Below are 19,386 nucleotides of genomic sequence, written 5' to 3' on the forward strand. Positions count from 1 at the left end.
GATCCACCTTGCATTACTGAGTAATAATTCTTAGAGTGCTTAAAACCATAGGATGGCTGTGACACATGGCAGTATTTGAGAAGCTGTTTTAATAGTTCAGTACTTATCATGATTTTGCTTTTTGAAAAGGCTGATTTGCATACCTGGTCCATAGCCACAACAACAACAACAGAACAACAAGAATCAATGCGTATGCCTAATTGTATCTATGTATCTACATCACACTTGTTCTTTTGGTAGATATTTAAATGTATAAAATATCACATAATAGCATAAATGAGAATTGAGGTAGAAATAAAAAAATAAAGATGTGATAAGATGAAATAAAACTTGAGGCTGAGGAAGTGTGTATTATGATATATAGTTACCTCTTAGTGATGAGATATGCTCCTATATCTAAGCTTTCTGATAATTGGTAAAAAGATAAATATTGTCAGCCACAAATTTCAAAGTGTCTATATGTTTAAAATAAATCCATTACTATGAAAACCATAATCCCTAGTGGATCATGGAGGAATTCACCCAGGAGGAAAAACAAAACCTGCTGGAGGGAACAGGAATGTACCACACATCAGTATGTCGTGTGTAGTGTGTTATATGGTATGTATGTGTATGCATCTTCCTAGAGAAGGAGGGTCTGGGTAGAGGACCCAAGAACAAGGTGCTAATTTGGGAGCGTGCTTCATGTATTGGAGAAGTAGCTTGTAGGCCAGTGGTTGAAAGGACAAAATTAAACCAGGCATGTTAGAACCACAGAAGGCTTTGTTTTATTTTCTGAGACATTGGGAGTCACTAGGGAGTTTTAAGCTGACTTATGCTTTATGTTGTGTTGAGAATGGACTGAAACAGGATAAGGTCTAAAACAGAAAGATTATCTAGGAATTTATTGCAATACTCTAGGCAATAGATAATATTGACATAAACCAAGTCGGTAACAATAAAGGGAATTAAAAAAATCAAATCTGGACGTATTTTATATATATTAGTATTTTCTCACAAACTGGATGTGAGACCTGAGGGACACTGAGTCAACAATGAGTTACAATGATTCTGTCTGGAAAAATTGGAAAAAGGAGTCTCCCATGACTCATGTGAGAAAGACAACAAGATGAGAATGCCTGGAAGTGCCTGGAAGGATCCAGAGCTCATTTCAATCGGATCTCCATTGGATTTGCTTAGCAGTCATCTGAGTGGAGATGTGGAGAAGGCAGTTAGGATGTGTATCCTTGGCCCCGAGTGACAGCACGACTAGAGATATAAATTTGGGAGTCATGAATTGAGGGTGGAGATGGCATTGAATGAGACCATCAGAAAGAAGATACATAAGGAAAGAAAAGATGAGCAAGTAGGAGAGGCTGAGAGTAGACGAACAGTGATATAGAAGTGAGTCTATTAATTTCTTTTTTTGTATATTTTTTATTGGAGTTCAATTTGTCAACATATAGCATAACACCCAGTGCTCATCCGGTCAAGTGCCCCCCTCAGTGCCCGTCACCCAGTCCCCCCAACCCCCTCCCCACCTCCCCTTCCACTACCCCTTGTTCGTTTCCCAGATTTAGGTGTCTCTCATGTTGTCTCCCTCACTGATATTTCCCACTCATTTTCTCTCCTTTCCCCTTTATTCCCTTTCACTATTTTTTATATTCCCCAAATGAATGTATGGTATTCTAAAAGGTGGGTAAAAGGGTAATACAGAGGAGAATGTGATTGTGAGAAGTGTTGTTGGTAAATGAAGTAGAAAGTTGAGGACCGACTCCAGAATTCAACAACAAGGGAGGCCATTGTATCCTAGACAAGAGCGGTTTTGGGGGAACATGGGGATAAAATCTCCCAGGAATATGTTCAAAAGCTCATAAGGACAGGTATGAGCTCTCCTCTTGAGGAGTTACTCTGTGAGGTGAAAATTCTCCAGTAGTGAACACGAGCATGCCATACAATGGGCATTCCGTTTTGAGTACACTCTCATTAGATTATTGCCATTTTCATCAGCTGTGAGAGCAAGTGGCCTTTACGGGGCCACATGGTCGTGTTGTGGAGGGATGTGCCTAGGGCTAAGGAGAAGGATTCCCTAAGGTGAAGTGTATTCCCAGTGTGGTCAGCAAATGGATTCCATCCAAAGGAGGGTACATTTAACTTATTCTCTAGAAAGGTGAGCCCGTTGCCCTACTGAGGGTGGGGCAGGGCAGAGGGAGAGGGAGAAGCAGACTCCCCACTGAGCAGGGCTCGATCCCAGGACCCTGAGATTTGACCTGTGCCAAAGCCAGACACTTACTGGCTAAGCCACCCAGGCACCCCAGAATATTGTACATTCTTATAGAAGAACCTAATGAGCTTTTGTTTTTATATATATGGCACGTTAGAGCAAAATGTTATAGGACTGTATAATCTCACAAGTATGGTCAGTAGGATCTAAACTTGTGAGTCTAACTTTTTGTGTGTGTGCTCATAACAGAATCTTGTTCGTTATAGAGTCTAATAAATTCTTTTTTTTTCTTAAACTGGGTTTAAAAAGGCACTTGCTGTTCTGATAGTGGGGAGAAGGAAGTGGGAGCAAAGTAGATACAATGCAAATGAGACAATCAGAGATGATTTTACACAGACACACGGAGCAAATGGCCACTAATGTCAGAACCCCCAGCTTTGTCATGCCTCGTACTAGTCCTCACTGTTGTAAGCCTAGCGTTCAAATTTTATCTCACAAATCCCTTCTTATTTCTGCTGGAATCTATGTTCTATAATTAACTGCTCTTAGATTCTTTCAACAAGATGTATCTAGGAGAGATTTCCTTGCTATGAAGGAGACGAGTGTGTGGGCATAGACATTTGCCCTTCACACCTGGTCTCCTGCAAGCTGTGATATGGGTCACATCCAAAGGCTCCTGAGCCCTCTGGATTTCTGTTGGCTGCCACCAATGGGCAAGAAATGGAGGAAGAGCCAAGGGTAAGTGCCGAATATATGTCTCCTTGGCTCCTTCTCTGGCTGTATGCCTTTCTCTCCAAGTGTGACTTTTACATTCACCTTTGGGGGTCTGTTTTGTTTTGTTTTCTGGTGATTTTTTTCTTTGCAGATCCCTTGTTTTTTTTTTTTTTTTGAGTGTATGACATTACCCCTTGTAGTCTCCCGGTACCTGCCCACACCTCTGTCAAGGAGTCCTTTGCTAAATCCACATTCGATTAGCCTAATTTGAGGGTGATATCTTCTTCCTGCTAGTATGCCGACTAATACAGTAATTGGTGCTTGAATTATCCCCAGGAGAAAAGAAATTGGAAATGAGATGCTTGGATTGCATTGTGCATATATTTGAGAAGTCAGGGATAATCTCCATTCCTGGGGCTGGGAGCTCCAAACAGCATATGGCTCATCCATGCCAAGGATGGCATGGCAATTATTCAAATTAGCACCTGTAGTAGCCTCGGATGACAAGCAGGTGTAGAGTTTTGGGCAATCAAGTGGCTGAAGCATTTAATCACTATGGCAACAGTAGTAATTATAATTGCATTTGGTTTCTCTGGATAACTCTTGAATATATACATGGGGAAAATGTGAAGCCGTGAAATACCATAAGAATACATGTGGAGAAGCAGAAAGTCTTCATGGCAATTTTGAAGGAACCTTACATCTCTTTGTAATTGTACATGTTTTGGAGACACAGGGCCGCTTCGATTCCCAACATGCCCAGGTCTCTCAAGCCAACAAAATGGTATTGAATGGGAATAAGAGAGATGAGGAGATATGAGATGGGAAAATGGAAAGGCTGAGAACATGGAGCCTCTGAATTCCTCAGGCCCCTTTGGGCAGTGAAGGTAAACCCTTCCCCTCTCTGTAGACCCCAGGCAGTCAGCCCTCCTCTTCTTAACAGCCTTACACTGTCTGTACTTAGACAATCTCTTCATGAGCTGCTGATGATTCTTCTCAGAATCCACCTCTACCCCCCGTTGTTGCCTCTAGGCCCACAAGAAGTGTTAGTTCCAGACAGCTCAAAGAGAAGCAAGATGAGCTCCATAACAAGGTAGCCTGTACCCCAAAACAGGTGCAGGACACTGTCAAGCCCTATTGGCAGGGAGCTAGGAAGCGTGTACAGGAGTGAATTCAGAAGGTGTCAGACAATGACAAATGAAATGTAAAACTTACTGGGGCCAATTCCTTTTTAGGAGTGCACTCACCCTGGATGCAGTGTGTAGCATGTTGTCTAGCACCCTGACAAGTGGTGTTAAGAGTCTGCCAGAAAAAAAAAAAAAAAGAGTCTGCCAGATTGGGTAATAGAAGCCAGTCTTCAATGGCAGCTTATACTCGATGAGGTCAACATGTCAAAACTTCACCAGGCTGTTATACAAGAGAGGTTCTCGATCATTAACAAGGATCAGAATGACACAGGTGACTCCTAAAACAGATCCCTGAGACCTACCCTTCAGGTTTATAACATGCTAATCTGGAGCGAAGGCACAAATAGACGTTTCTAAAAGGTTGCCATGCAAAGCCCATGCACACTGTACCCTGGGAGCCATTGTGATAAACCTACGTTATTCGAAGTGGGATATGCAAGCAAGCACCAACAGCACCAACAAGACTCTATATAGATACTAAACATATCTGCTAAATCAGAATTGATAATTCTAACAAGATCTCTAGAATATTCCTATTAAAGTTGAGAACCACTACTTCAGAGGAGTTTAAAGACTCAGGGTGATAGGAGAGTGAAATGGGCTTATTCTTATATATGACCTGATAAGATCCCCTTTATTCATAAACTTCAAGGGTGCCCAGGGGACATACACTGCAACAAGGCTTGACAACTGTATCAGGAAAGGGAGTAAGTACCCAGCTCCCTTGGCGAGCTCTACCTGTAGATTTTGGGATGGCGGTGAAAGTGCTGCCATGAAATGTAGTTTTCTGATCTCAGGAGGAAGAAGAAAATGATTCTGTGGAAAGTGAACATGGTGACAAGAATCGGATTATGCATAGGCTCCACCAGTGGCGTCCTAAGGCTGACCTGGTTTCCCCTATTGCTAAATGTCCATTGCGCTGGTGAGAGAGACCACATCTGACTCACTAATAGGGTGTCATTGCCCAGGGGAGCTGGCTGGATGTCCAGGGACATAGACCCTCTTTTATCACAGAGAAGACAACACATTGCTCGGTGTGGATTTGGCATCACCTGCCTGCAGTGCTTCTGCCCGAATCCCCATTCATAGGCACAGACAATACCTTTTCCAATGTCTTTACCATTTTATGGTGGCAACACAGCCTTGTGCCCAGCCAGGGGATTTATTGTAAAGCCAAGGAGCATAGCAAAAAGCTCACATCCACAGAATAATTCATTGGTGTTACCACCACGTTCCCCCACCCAGAATCCACTGGCTAGCTCAGATGGAGGGACGCCCCTAAATCCTTAGATTAGGGCTAGCTTTGAGATGATATTCTGTGAGGCTGTCTTGTTCTCCTGTGGTAGGTGGTTATGCATTAGGAACAGAGGTCAGGACATTTTTGCTCTGTGCCCCAAGACGTTGGGCTGGGTAGAATTTGAGTTCCTATGACCTGAGGATGCATGTGTCCATCAGGAAACCGAGTCATGGTTTGGCTGCACTGGGGGCTTGAATTGCCCCCTGGCTTTTTGTGAACTCAAGCTGATGAACCTCTTGTCTGAGCAAGTGTTCTCTGTATTAACTGGGGATAATTAGCCTTGATGCCCTCAGGCAGGTTGAGGAAGGACACGGGAGGTGAATGGACCAAGTAGGAACCCAAGACATTTATCAAAATGTCCCATGGTTCTCCCCGGCCCCAAAGGCCTGGCAGTGGGAAACTGGCAGAGCACAAAACAAGACGGCCAAGGCCACAGGTCCTGCCCAGATGGAGCTTTGTGTCCTCCCACTAGGTCAACCCCATTCAGTGCAGGTGTTTGGGGAAGGTGAGCGCAGAGGATACAGCGAGTCGGGGAGTGAACCCCTTTGGCCTCCTGGCCGCCTCTGGGATTCGGGCAGCTGTGTTTTGCCTTACTTTTGCCTCTCCTTGTCCCTTGTTTGCTGTGCCAGCACTAGTAGTGACCAACCCTCAGGGAGTGCGTGCGATGACACCGTAGCCGATGGGACCCACACTCTCCATTTGTCTCCACCCATTCTGGGCTCCGAGGCAGCTGGGCCAGGTCGACTCCAAGTGCTCCTCACGGTTCTGACTCGATTCCCACAGAGCTTGTGAATCAGCCGTTAGAAATTGTAGCAATTTGCTGAGACAACTACGTGCGTGACCGTGGACTTGGGTTAGTGGCCGAGGGGCGGGGGGGACAGACCAGCGGGGTGTTCCTGAGCTGGGACTTGTGGAGTGGGACTCTGTGACCATAGGCAACGGTAAGACGTCAATTTACCAACCGCCATCCAGAATGTTCCAGAATGCAGAGAAGATACCTTTTGTATCGCTAGGTTCATAATCAGTCAAATGATTACATGAAGCCTCTCTTCGCTATCGCGTGAACATTATTAGCTAAGTTTGGGGAATGAAGTGTGTTGTCCGTAACCTCAAAAAACCGATGATGAAGGTGGTTTACTGGACTTCTTCATCATGAAGAGACACACTTCTGAATGAGACTGTAGTCGTTAACCAAATGCAGGTGGTGGAAATGATCCTAAAGAAGTGAGGACCAAAACGGTTCGTACTAGTTTTACGAAGGAGGATGACCCCCCGTATATCCCATACAGAAGTCTTACAAACGGCTGGGGAGGAATCAGGAACCCTGCATAGGCAGCTGGGCTGTGGTGGGACCAAAAGAGCAGTAGGCAAGGACCCTCTGAGAACTAAATAATATAATTTGAGTAAACATAGCACTTAAAAAATTTTTTTTAATTCCAAAAAGTGTGGCTGATTCGCTTTGATGAGAACAAGCCCCTCCGTTATCAGCTCTCTCCTTGTTTATTCTAACCGTTTCCTTGATGGGATCTCTTCATGGACATCGACTTACATACAAAGAAAAGGTTTGGAAGCTTTAGGCCCTAGTTCATGAAAATTTTCCAAATCTGGGAATGATGGGCAAGATGCCTGCAAGGAAATGCACGTCCCGTCCATACGCGCTCAGCTGTGTATCAGCCCGTGTCCCCATGGGACACTCCAAAGGCTCAAGGACCTCTGTCAAGGGACCTGCCCCAAAGCTGGCCTACACCCACCTGGACCCCTGCGCCCACCATCCTGCTCCCTCTGCCATTTGTTGGAGGTGAGAGGCCTCCCCGCTCCCAGATTTGCTCTTCTTCCAACCATAGTCTTTGGGTTGTACCTTAAGTGTCTAGCGTCATCTTACTTCTAGTGCGTAGACACTGAACCAGTTCCCAAAATCTGTTTTTGGTAAAGGCATTTCTTTTATTCATATTAGTTAAAAAAAAAAAAATTAAAAAAAAAAGAAACAAATCAGTCCTCCCAGCACATCCAGGGCCATCCGTTACAACCACTTGGGCATGTGAACTATTGAGCGAGGAAAACAACTCAGATAGGCCGCTTGGGCCTGCTAGTAAGCAGGTCCGCCCTTAGCAGGAGTCACAAAGTCTGGCCAGAAACACACAGTCCTCTACTTGGTGAGACACGATATCCCTCGGCTGCCTGAGGACTGACCCCCACGGTCAATTCAACCCCAAGGCCCCCAGACAATACTCACCAAGAAGATCCAGAAGCTGCCAGGGTTTTGGTGGCACCTGCTGGCAAGCATGTGAGAGCATCGTGATAGAGCCACGGAGGCCGGGACTGTTGATTTGCCAACCTGCAGACGCGGCTTGCACCGTGGAAACCTCAGGCATCCGACTTATTTTTCTTTTCTTTAGCACTTTAGAAACACGCGTACCACGAGAAGATAGCACGTCATTTAAATTACACGTTCTCACAGTGGTTTCTGGGGGTTGGCTCAGACTCCTGCCTCGTTAGCTTTTTTGTCTTCACTGCAAGTGGGGCCCACTGACTTCAGACACGCTTTTAGAGGAACACAGAGCAGGTTGTTTATCAGAGGCCCGGTGGGGGCTGCACAGCTCTTCAGGGAGTTCCACGCAGGGCAGAGGCCCTCGGTTCTGCAGAGGGGAGCTTTCTCTTCCTTCTTAAAAAATTTAATTAATTAATTAATTAATTAATTAATTAATTTATTATTAATTAATGAATTAATTAATTATTTATTTAGCTTTCTCTTTCTAGAGCAGTAGAGGTAAGGGTAAGAAGGAGGGAGAGGGGGGTGGGGGGTGTATGGCAGGAGCACCCTGCCCCAGGAAACAATGGCTTGCGCTCACTTACAGATTGCGGTAGGCGTCCGCATTTCAGCCAAGGAGCTAGCAGCTAAGACACCACTCAGGGAGCTGGCGCCCAGCCTCTCCAGGCTGCCGGGGCTCCCTAAGGAAAGCTCCACTGTTGGACCCTGGGAGTCTTCTCTGCTGGCCTCACCCCAGCTGCACAGACGGTGAGCAGGTGTGGTAGTGAGAGAGGCCTGATGCCCCCTCTTAACCACCTCGGAGAGAAGAACTTGCACAACCAGTTCCCTGGGAGCACACATGGCTCTGGCCAGCTTTCTTCCAAAAGACTTGCTCACCTTAGCCACCCAGAGAAGCTTCTTTTAAATCTAAGCTGTTGGGGTCACCTGGGTGCCTAAGTGGTTGAGCGTCAGCCTTCAGCTCAGGGTGTGACCCCAGGGTCCTGGGATCAAGTCCCGCGTCGGGCTCCCTGCATGGAGCCTGCTTCTCCCTCTGCCTGGGTCTCTGCCTCTCTCTCTCTCTCTTTCTCTTTCTCTCTCTCTCTGTGTCTCTCATGAATAAATAAATAAAATCTTTGTGTAAACAAACTTGAAGCTGCCTACAATCCGTACCATGACACTGTGCAAGGATCCTGATAAATCCTGGTAAACTTACTAACTGGTGAAATAAAAATTTTAAGTTACAGATGAATTCTTTTACCCTTTGATATTTAGCGACCTGGATGTTGTTTACTTTTCTTTTTTAATAGAAGGGTTGCTTTTCTTTTCTTTTTTTTTTAAGATTTTATTTATTTATTCATGAGAGACACACACAGAGAGAGAGAAAGAGAGAGAGAGAGAGAGAGAGAGAGGCAGAGACACAGGCAGAGGGAGAAGCAGGCTCCATGCAGGGAGCCGGATGTGGGACTCTATCTCAGGTCTCCAGATTCACAACCTGGGCTGCAGGCGGCGCTAAACCGCTGTGCCACCAGGGCTGCCCATGGGTAGCTTTTCTACGCAAGGAAGACTAATTTCTTGGGTATCAATTAATATTAGGTTATTAAGAGATTCAAATGCAAGTTAATAGTCTTGTAGTCTTAAGTGTGCACAGCTTTTAATTTTATTTGAGTGCTAGTAAACTAAATATAAAAAGTAGACGATCACTTTTAAATGGATCTCTGGTTAATCTGGATCAAGTTCAGCAGACGTCCTCTCCTCTAAATAAAAAAGTGCCAAGATAACACAGATTCTGGAAATGCACTGTTGCAAGGCTTTAAAATAGCTTCTTCAATCCATAAAATACTTTCCTCTGAATTTCATCATAGAAACTAAGCAATTAAAATTACCTGTTAAAAGTATCTGAAAGAAGCTTATTTACTTTAATTTGTTTTTTTATTTGATTTTTTTTAAGAAATGGAAATAATACTCTGTAAAAGGGATAAGACTTAGAAAGTGTATTTCCATTAGTAGTTATAAAGCCTATTAAATTAAATTTGCTGAGCTCGGTTAGCTTCTCATATAATGAGCCTATCGTCCTGTACCTGCTATAGATTTTTTAAAAATCTGTTATTTAGTATAACGTTGAAGAAAGCACTTTAAGAAGTTGTCTTTTCTAGAAAGCTTTTAACATTTGGGTGTGGCTCTTGAATAATAAAGTTCAATGAAGCTTATTTAGTTTTTATTGCAGAGACATTATGACAAAAAAATGACAGACTTCACTATCTTCACATGCATCTCCTTTTATATAAAGAAGCAAATTATTCTTGATTACATAATGTACCAAATATGTCTTCCAATTAATTCATGGCTTCCAGGGGCCAATTACCGATTGAAGTAAAATATTTTTCTGGGACATCTTTCCAATTGACATTTAGTGCGTTTTAAAATCCCTCATGGTCTCTGCTTTAGTCCAATTCCTCATTAAAGCAGCTCTCACCTAATTGTTTACAGCATATTTCTTTGACTGATTTTGGAGGTGAGGAAATGGATGTAACTTTAGAGTTGTGACCCTCAGGATCCTCCCAGAATTACTGGAAAACCACATTGCTATTGTACAAACTGGTCTATGTGATAAAATATTTTAAATACTTACTGTGAGTGAAATCCGAAGTGAGAAATGAGAGAACACTATGATAGGACCTATCTTGCTATCCCGAATACAAACCCATGTTGGAACAACCAGAAACTCAGAAAATACAGAACAATCAGTTGTTGGAAGATGGATCCATTGTTTCATTAGGACCATTAATTCTTTCCCTGTTTTGTTTATCATCTCCAATCTCTTAAGTAACACTTCCTTCAATCCCTTTTAAATGAGACACTTTTGCTTCCTTGTTTTTTTGTTTTGTTTACCGAGAGGAGTGTCTACATGGGAAACTGCTTTGGTTTTAGCTAAAATTTTTGAAGTGGTAAATTTAAAATCAAAACTGTATTTAGCCTGAAGTTCAATTAATTATATTAAACTCAGGTTATCAATTGTATCATCCCTGTAATAAATATAGAAAACTAGTTTAAAAAAAAAGAGGAGAGGGATCCCTGGGTGGTGCAGCGGTTTGGCGCCTGCCTTTGGCCCAGGGCGCGATCCTGGAGACCCGGGATCGAATCCCATGTCGGGCTCCCGGTGCATGGAGCCTGCTTCTCCCTCCGCCTTTGTCTCTGCCTCTCTTTCTCTCTGTGACTATCATAAATAGATAAAAAAATTTAAAAAGAAAAATAATAATAATTTAAAAAAAAAAAAAGAGGAGAGAGAGAGAAAATCCCTTACTTTGTTATTGACTAATGCTCTCTTAATTTGTAAGTTTAATAGACTTAATTCCTTTACACCATTAATTCTCTGTCGTTTTTTGAAAAGATCTTATTTATTTATTTGAGAAAGAGAGAGTAGATGTGAGTGCACTAGCGGGCATGGGGGTGAGAAGGGCAGAGGGAGAGGGAGAAGCAGATGCCCCACTGAGCAGGGAGCCCAATGCAGGACTCGAACCCAGGACCCTTGTTAGGTTTTTTAGTAACTAAATGGAAATGAGACCGCCAAGGCAAGCGAGGGTCCAAGAACAGATTTTATTGCAGGCACCTCGGGCGAGGTTCCCCGACTCACGGAGGGAAAGTGAGTCGGGGAAGTCGCGCCAAGACAAGGTGGCGGGGGTTTACCTAACGTTGTAAGGCAGAAGGCTTCCTGTTGGTCGGCTCATCTGCAAAGGGAGGATCGCAATTCGGCCAGTCAAAGGTGACTTCCTCCTCTGGGGTTTGAAGGGCATTGGGTCCGGTTGGGGAAGTCCAAAGGAGAGGTCTAAGGGTCTGCGTCAAGCTGTCAGCAGGTCATTGGTCCATTGGCGTCCCAGGTGGAGGTGGTGACAGGAACCTCAGCCATTTGGGGTATCCCCATCCTGAGGAGTTTCTCTCCCCGCCTGGCCCCAACAACCCTGAGATCATGACCTGAGCTGAAGCAGATGCTTAACCCACAGCCATCCAGGAGCCCCTCTCTGTGTCACCTTTAATAATCGAACTCCTGTAAACATTTTAAATTATATTTACAAATTTGTATAAACTCTTCAAACTTCTAAAGAAGAGTAGGGAAACACCCCCAACAGAGTGTTTCCTAGGTGGCTGTCATTCTTCCAGTGTGATGGATCCCACTGATAAATATATGGGATTGAACTGTTTAATCATTGAAGTCCTGTTTATTTTAAATCACACATTTAACAATAGTGAAAATTTCCTACAGCTTCAGCTTCACTAAAGAAAGCAAATTCCCATCCTCAAGTGAAGTTTTGGTAAAAAATAATAATAATAATAAATAAATAAATGAGATCCTTATCTTGTTAGAGGTTCCATTTATTGCTGGAGTCAGAGAACAATCTGGATTCAGGTTTTCTAAGAGATTCTAATGGAGCCCAGGTTGAAAGGTTGAGCCTCTTCAAGAACTTCTTGGCTTTTTTCTCTTTTAAATCACTCAATCTTTCATACACAAAACAGTGTCTTTAAAGAGTTTGGTTTCACTAATTTCAGCCAAATAGACTTTTTTTGTGTGTGAGCAGCAGCTGCCTAATTAGCATCTGCCTTATTTCCATGGGTGGGAAACATGGGAGATCTGGGTTTAAACTAACCTGATTGTTAATTTTAAAAACCGTGTGGTCTGTTTCATCAACTGCATCCATCACACGGTCTGAAAATAAGAAAATCTTGCAGAATTCCAAGAGTATGAACCTTCACCATTTTAATATGCCCATGGATTGAGTACATTGTAGTTCTCTTAGTTTATGTTTAATCACTGAGCCCAGCTGATATGGTAAGCAGGTGTTGGTGCGCATTGTGACCTTGAGTAATGTGACCTCCCTTGCTTGTTATCTTCTTCATGTTTATTTTTGCCAGGAAGAAATGGCTTTCACCCCAGGAAACATCCTCAGTGATAACTATGGTCCCCTCCTCCACCTTTTATTTTCTGTTTTGCATCTGCATGGTCTTCTCCTTTTTTCTTTTATTGCAGTTGTAAAAACAAAAAAAAAAAAAGATTTTATTTTAAAACATCCTGGCTAATGTCTCCAATTAAATGAACAGAACAAGTAACCCCTTTCTATGCTTCATTCTATATAAACTCCCAGTGACAATGGGATGAAAAGTAGTATTCATTGAGTAAAAATGTGTTTCTGCTTATGCATATTATTTATTCCTCATGGTAATGTGTATTAATTAGTGTATATTAATAATGCATATTGCTAATTACAAGAATCTAGGAAACTAGCCTAAAATCAGAGTGTTAGTGAGGCCGTGATTTTGAATGTAGATTCTTTTGGCTTTAGAGCTGTATTACTTACCTGTTGGTATATAATATTAGTAAAACCAACAGTGTTTTGCAACAACAGACATTTATTATTATTATTTCATAGGTTCCGTGGGCCAGGGGTCCAAGCACAGGGGTCTAAGCCCTCTGCTTTGGGCCTCACAACACCGTAGTTGAGCTGTCAGGGCTACAGTCTCACTGAGATGCGACAAGGGGGGGCATCTGCTTCTAGGCTCACTGAGGCTCACTCTGCTGGCAACATCTCCTTCCTTGTGGCTGTGGGACTAAAGTCTTCTGTGTCTGGCTGGCTGTCAGCTGAGACCACCCTGTGCCTCTACAGGCCGCCAGAGTTCCTTGTCAAGTGGCCCTCACAGTATGGCTAATTGATTTGTCAGAATTAGGAAGGGAAAGAGACAGATACTCAACACGACAGTCATTGGGATCTCATGTAATGTCACCATATAATGTCTGTGTGAACATAACTTCCCATCCTCTTTGCTGTATTCTTTGGTTAGAAGCAAGTCACAGGTCCCACCCACACTCAAGGGGAGGGACTCACGTCAAGCGGGGAGGCAAGCATCCCAGGGGTCACCTTCAGAGTCTATCCACCATGGAGACTTTCTAGCTTCTGGGAGGCTCAGGGTCCACCTTCTGTGGTCAGGATTCTTCCCCACATCACACTGGGGAAGAGGTGCCATCGTGTTCCAAGGGACTCTGGGTTAGTGTGTTCACTTCCCTATGCTAATACTCCCAGTCTGAGCTGAAGATGTATTGGGCTGTCCTTAAAGTCAACTACCCATGATCTACAAACTAACAAGGTTTTCATCATTTCATACTTATTTTTTTCAAAGTTTTTATATTTTCAGTGTAATAGCAAGGCTTGGAGAAAGGAGATCTACTGGGACACCTGGGTGGCTCAGCAGTTGAGCATCTGCCTTTGGCTCAGGGTATGATCCTGGAGTCTCAGGATCGAGTCCTGCATCAGGCTATCTGCAGGGAGGCTGCTTCTCCCTCTGCCTGTGTCTCTGCCTCTCTCTGTGTGTCTTTCATGAATAAGTAAATAAAATATTTTTTTTAAAGAGAGAAAGGATATCTTGTGAAATAGTAAACCTGAGGTCTAGACTTGAATATGTGTTTTTTAGCTACACTGACTGGGTCAGTTCTGGTGCTTGTGATCAGCTTCGTTTTCCTCATGGCTGTGTGATGAAGGAAGGGCAGGCTTTCTTCTGATTCTAAAATTTTTATTTGATCCTATTTTGAGTTGGATAAGGGACATATAAACAAAATAAACACGACTTCTACACCAAACTGTATAATACATATGCATTTGCTTAATACTTTACTCCCAATAGAACACACATACTAGGGGTTATCTAAATGGAAGCCATTTATATCAATTTCTAAGGGAAAAATTAAAGAGAGAAGGAAAAAAAACCTCTTAATTTTGAAGTTTTATACTTGTATGTCTGGTCCATGCTTGAGACCCCCTCTCAAACATCATGAAGTAAAAATCACAAGAAAGTAAAAGGTATTGTTACTCAGATAATGTAAGTGAAGTGCCCTCGGGCAAAGCTGTGCATTTTGTGATTTTTTTTTTCTTTTGAAGTAAATAAAGTATACTTTGTAAAGACCAGTGTCATTTTGCAAAGCAGTATACCTGTAATTTTTGCACGATTTTTTGGTCTCACCACTGTTGACTGGATTGGGGTCATTTTCCAACTTTAGCAGATACTGCATGTGTGTAATAAATACATCCAATAAATACTATTCAAAGGGAGCCCAGTCAAAATTTACATTTTCCATGAAGCTGTTGGATACGCCTGTATTTCTTTCCCTGTAGGAGCATACCAAGGAGTGATCTGGCTTTATTAAGGATATATGCTTAGCTGGAATGTATAATTTATATAAATGTAAACCAAGAAATGTGAAAAATCAAAATGGATTTTTACTTTACTTGTAAGAAAGTCCTGGAAAGTTTTGACAAAGAAGATTTGAGCATGAGAAATTTTGTTTAGCCTCTTAATCTTGAAATCTAGTTTTTACTCAATGTCATGGCCATACATACTGGTTAACCTTACTGAAAAACTAGAGATAACTACGTTTTCCTTCTTTTTCTATTTTATCTTCAAATTTGTTTTAGTCAAATAATGTGCATTTGGGAGCTTTGTTTATGTTTTCATTTGCAGGGAGTAACATGCAGTGGATTCTTCTGGCTAGATGATGCAGCTGAGCATTTTGCCAACTGGATTAAACTGGGGAAAGACTGTTGTAAGAGATTTTATGCAATCCATACTGGTCATATACCTTTGAATAATTAATTATTTTATAGCAACACTAGTAGGTTCTGGGCAGAGTGATTTTCTTTATTTTAATGTTTGGAATGAACCCAAACAGTCAATTACTCTCTCTCCCTGTAGAACTTACGTTTTCAGCTTTGTTGAATTAGGTTAATTAGGAAGGCGATGGACCCCACCCCCCATGGCCACCTCCACAGCATTTTTAGAGAGTAATTCATTTGTGTTATAACTGCCTGTTTAAAGAAGCAGATGATTTTCAGAGGAAAAACAGTAAATATCTAATTTTTATCTATACAATATACAGTATAGATAAATATATGCACTTCCTATAAACATAATATGTAATGTAATATAAAATGATATTGTAAATATAAATGTAGTATAAAGGTAATATATATTTATATTTAGTTTTACGTGTGTATACATATACATACTATACATACTACATAACTATATATACATATTTAGTTCCTATAATGTGTGTGTGTCCTATAATGTGTGTCTATTTTTAGTTCCTATAGAACCACATATGTGCTGGGATGAGTAGAAAGTATTCAGTCTAATGATTGCTAATAGTATGAATTTGTTAAGTAAGAACATTTTTAGCATCAAATCTAATCTGAGATTCTACCAGAGTCGTCTGTGGTTAGAAAATGGAAAGAGTGGACCCCCTATTATTGGTGGGCCTGGACAGATGGCCCATCAGTTGGATATCAGAGGTTCTCTCTATGCTTTGGTCTACAGAAAGCATTCTCTCTCTGCCTTCTAACTTCCTAGAATGATTACTTGGGACTCAGATCTTTGAGTCCCTATAAACTCTCCCAGACTTCCACCATGGCTAGGCATTGACCAAACACGAGCACCCTAAGTTTGGGAAATGAACAGTAGACTGGCTTTGTAAAGAATCCTGGGACGTAAAATAACTCATCTTGCTTTATTTAGCTTCAGGTGATTTCTCTTTCAAAAATTTTAATGACAACAACAGTAACCATAACTTAAATGTTTCAAGTCTTTATTCCGTACCAGGGACTGCAATCAGTACTTCACATATGTCATCTAGTTCAGCCATTAGAGCAACCTAACAGGTTGCTTCTTTGATGCCACTTACGTCATGCACACTGCTGAGTAGGGAAAGGCATCAGTATAATGAGGAAATTGTCCTGATTCATAAGTTATTTTACAGCATACTTATGTCTTGAAATATTCCAAGAAACCTTTTTTTTTAAATTAAAAGCTAAGACTTAGCTACGTAAGAAGATCATAAAAGAAAAGCTGAAAATCTAGTGCAGCCCCCTTATTGAGTTCAAGTAGAGCCTCCACATTAGTGTCTACAATTGATAGATAATATCTCCACCTGGAGGAGCTGTGGGTACAGGTGAAGTTATTGCAGAGTTATTTCTCTGACATAAAATAAGAGATTAATGAAGATAGCTAACTACTGGATGATCAATTTTTAAATGTTGATGAAAAAATGCCTCTATCTGGAAGCAAATCACCATCAATACCTACCCTTTTAAGACTTATTTATTTTGGAGAAAGAGCAAGTGAGAGTGCAAAGGCATGGGGGAAGAGGTGGAGGGAGAGGGAGAGAGGGTATCCTCAAGCAGACTCCTCACTGAGCTGAGTGTGGAGCCCCACATGGGGCTCGATCTCATGACCCTGAGATCATGACCTGAGCCAAAATAAAAACTCAGACACAACTGACTGAGCCACCCAGGCACCTGTAGATACCTACTCTTTGAAGGAAGAACCACAAGCCCAAATGTTTAAGGCTGGAAAATATTGACTATGTTGCCTGGTGAAAATATTTAACTGTTCTAGTATTTATTCTTCCTTTCTTTCTTTCTTTCTTTCTTTCTTTCTTTCTTTCTTTCTTTCTTTCTTTCTTTTTCTTTCTTTCTTTCTTTCTTTCTTTCTTTCTTCTTTCTTTCTTTCTTTTAAAACTATTTTTTTGTTTTGGTTAGTGCTCTGGATAGAAGAACACATATTATTTTTCAGGTCCATACACATGGTGTTACAGAAATGTTTGTTCTGTTTTGGTCCTGATTTTGTAGCCAAGAGAAAAAGCAGGTGAGTGAGGTCGAATAGTCTACTCACTTTCACATGGTCGGTAACTGGTAGATCCTGGAGTAGACTCCATCATTTCCACGGCCGGGCCTCTCTTAACTTCAGTGAAATGAGTATCAACTAAATTTAATTTACTTTTTCCTGACTGCAGCCATTTTTTATCATGACAAAAGGAAATTTTCACATAAGAGGAATCCTGTCTTTGGTACCGCCTTCTGCAAGATGGGTTTCTTTTGGGTTGACATCGGTTGATTAATTGATCCCTTTACTTTATGAAATATGTCTCTTCACCTCTCATAATAGTCTTTGTTCTGGTTTGCTCTCTGGTAACAACATAGTCATCCAGCTTTCTTATTAGCATTGCATCGTGTATCCTATCCTTTCATTTTTCATGTATCTGTGTCTTTATATTATATACAAATGGAGTTGGGGATGGAAATGGATTTTTAACCTCATATGGAACAGCTCAAAGAGAAGATTTTACTGGAAAAAGGAGAAAACTTGCAAGACACTGTGCTCTCCTCAAATACCCAGGGTTGTTGGGACACAGGCTGCCCCAGCTGGAAACCCTGGATCCAAAAGAAATGCTGTCTCCACTGCTGGGTTGCAGATAGACTCTGCATTGGCCTCAACTGGATGTCACCTGTTCTGCTGGAGGGAGGATGGAAGACGGGGCTCTCCAAGGAGGCTAGAGTGACATTTCCTCCTCTTCTTCCTCTTCCTTCTTTAAAAAATAACACTCTTTACATCTTCCTCAACTTTACTCTATTGTCTCTCATCTCCAAACTTTTGGCCTAAGGTAACATGGCTTCTGAAAGTTCAGAGAGATTTTAGCAATGTGAGGGTGTGCTCTGGCAAAGAAAAGGGAAGCTCTTCCTTTTTCAGCACACTACCCTGGAAATGGTTATTGCTGAATCCCAGTCATGGAAAAACAGAGAGCTGAGGAGGGAGCAGGAAAACGCAGTTAGATCTTCTCCATGAAAATTAAAAATCATCCAACAAAGTATAAGTCCAGATACATGGTTTCAGTTGCACCACTTTAATTGTTGTTAAGATAACAATTATGACTCCTCTGGTTAAAATCCATTTGGACCATAGAGGGGACCTCACTGCCCTTCCCGCCATGTATCTACACGGTGTGTCCATGTGTCCTCATGGGTGGTGTGTCCGTGTGTCATGGGAAGCCTGCTGCTCCTGCTATGATGCACGGCTGAGTCGAGGCATAAATCCTATGTTAGCCGACCTACTACTGTACATGTCTGTATTTTTTTTTTCTACTTCAGGAAATAGAATCCCATTTAATTTCTTAATTACATGTTGAATTACTTGCTAAATAATATTTCGAAGGTTAATTGTGTGAAGCATTTGTAAACGACTCGGGTCTTGAACATATTCCTAGGTCAGAAAAAGCCATTGTTTTCTGACTGTGCTTTTGGATGTATTATATGTAGGGAATCTATTTGTCATTTCATTTAAAAATAGAAGGATCCGTTTCACTCCATATTTACATGGATGTGTACTAGTATGTGAAAAAAAAGTAGAAGAAAATAATCTGCCATTTAGAAATGTGTGTGTGAGAGTGTGTGTTTAAACCTTACTCAGATTTATTGTTACAAAAGAAGGATGGTTCCTTTCAATATTCCCTAAGCAGATGAAGCTCACTGATAATAATATTATAAGGAAAAATAGTATAGCTTTTAATATTATTAATTACTACTCATTTACTGAGAAAAATCTTCCAAAGAGACCCCCCTCTTCTTTTGTAACTATGCAATGATATAACATTTAGGCCAAACCATGCCTTAAGAAAACGCGGCAGATACATTCTAAATTATTATTCAAGCTAGATTTATATTTATGGATTATCTATATATTCTTGTATGCTATCCTAAGGCAATGAGTTCTGTAGATATATGCCATTTATTCTAATGTCTTTAGGAGGGTACATTTTTATTTGCATAGCCACATCTCTTCTGGATGCCATAATTTTAATAAAATGGATCGGCTGAGAATGATTGCCCTAAGCTATAGTGCATTATTGTTTGGCAGAAGGATTGTT

The 19,386-nt window shown here is 41.6% G+C and overlaps 1 protein-coding gene across 5 annotated transcripts in view; it reads left to right on the top strand.

Annotated features, from left to right (window-relative positions):
• The window catches only part of PCDH15 (protocadherin related 15), a 743,522-nt gene that overhangs the window by 216,544 nt on the left and 507,592 nt on the right, over positions 1-19,386 (top strand). The window lies entirely within an intron of this gene.

This window comes from Vulpes lagopus, chromosome 14 (genome assembly GCF_018345385.1).
Source record: "Vulpes lagopus strain Blue_001 chromosome 14, ASM1834538v1, whole genome shotgun sequence".
Classification (NCBI taxonomy): Eukaryota; Metazoa; Chordata; class Mammalia; order Carnivora; family Canidae; genus Vulpes; species Vulpes lagopus.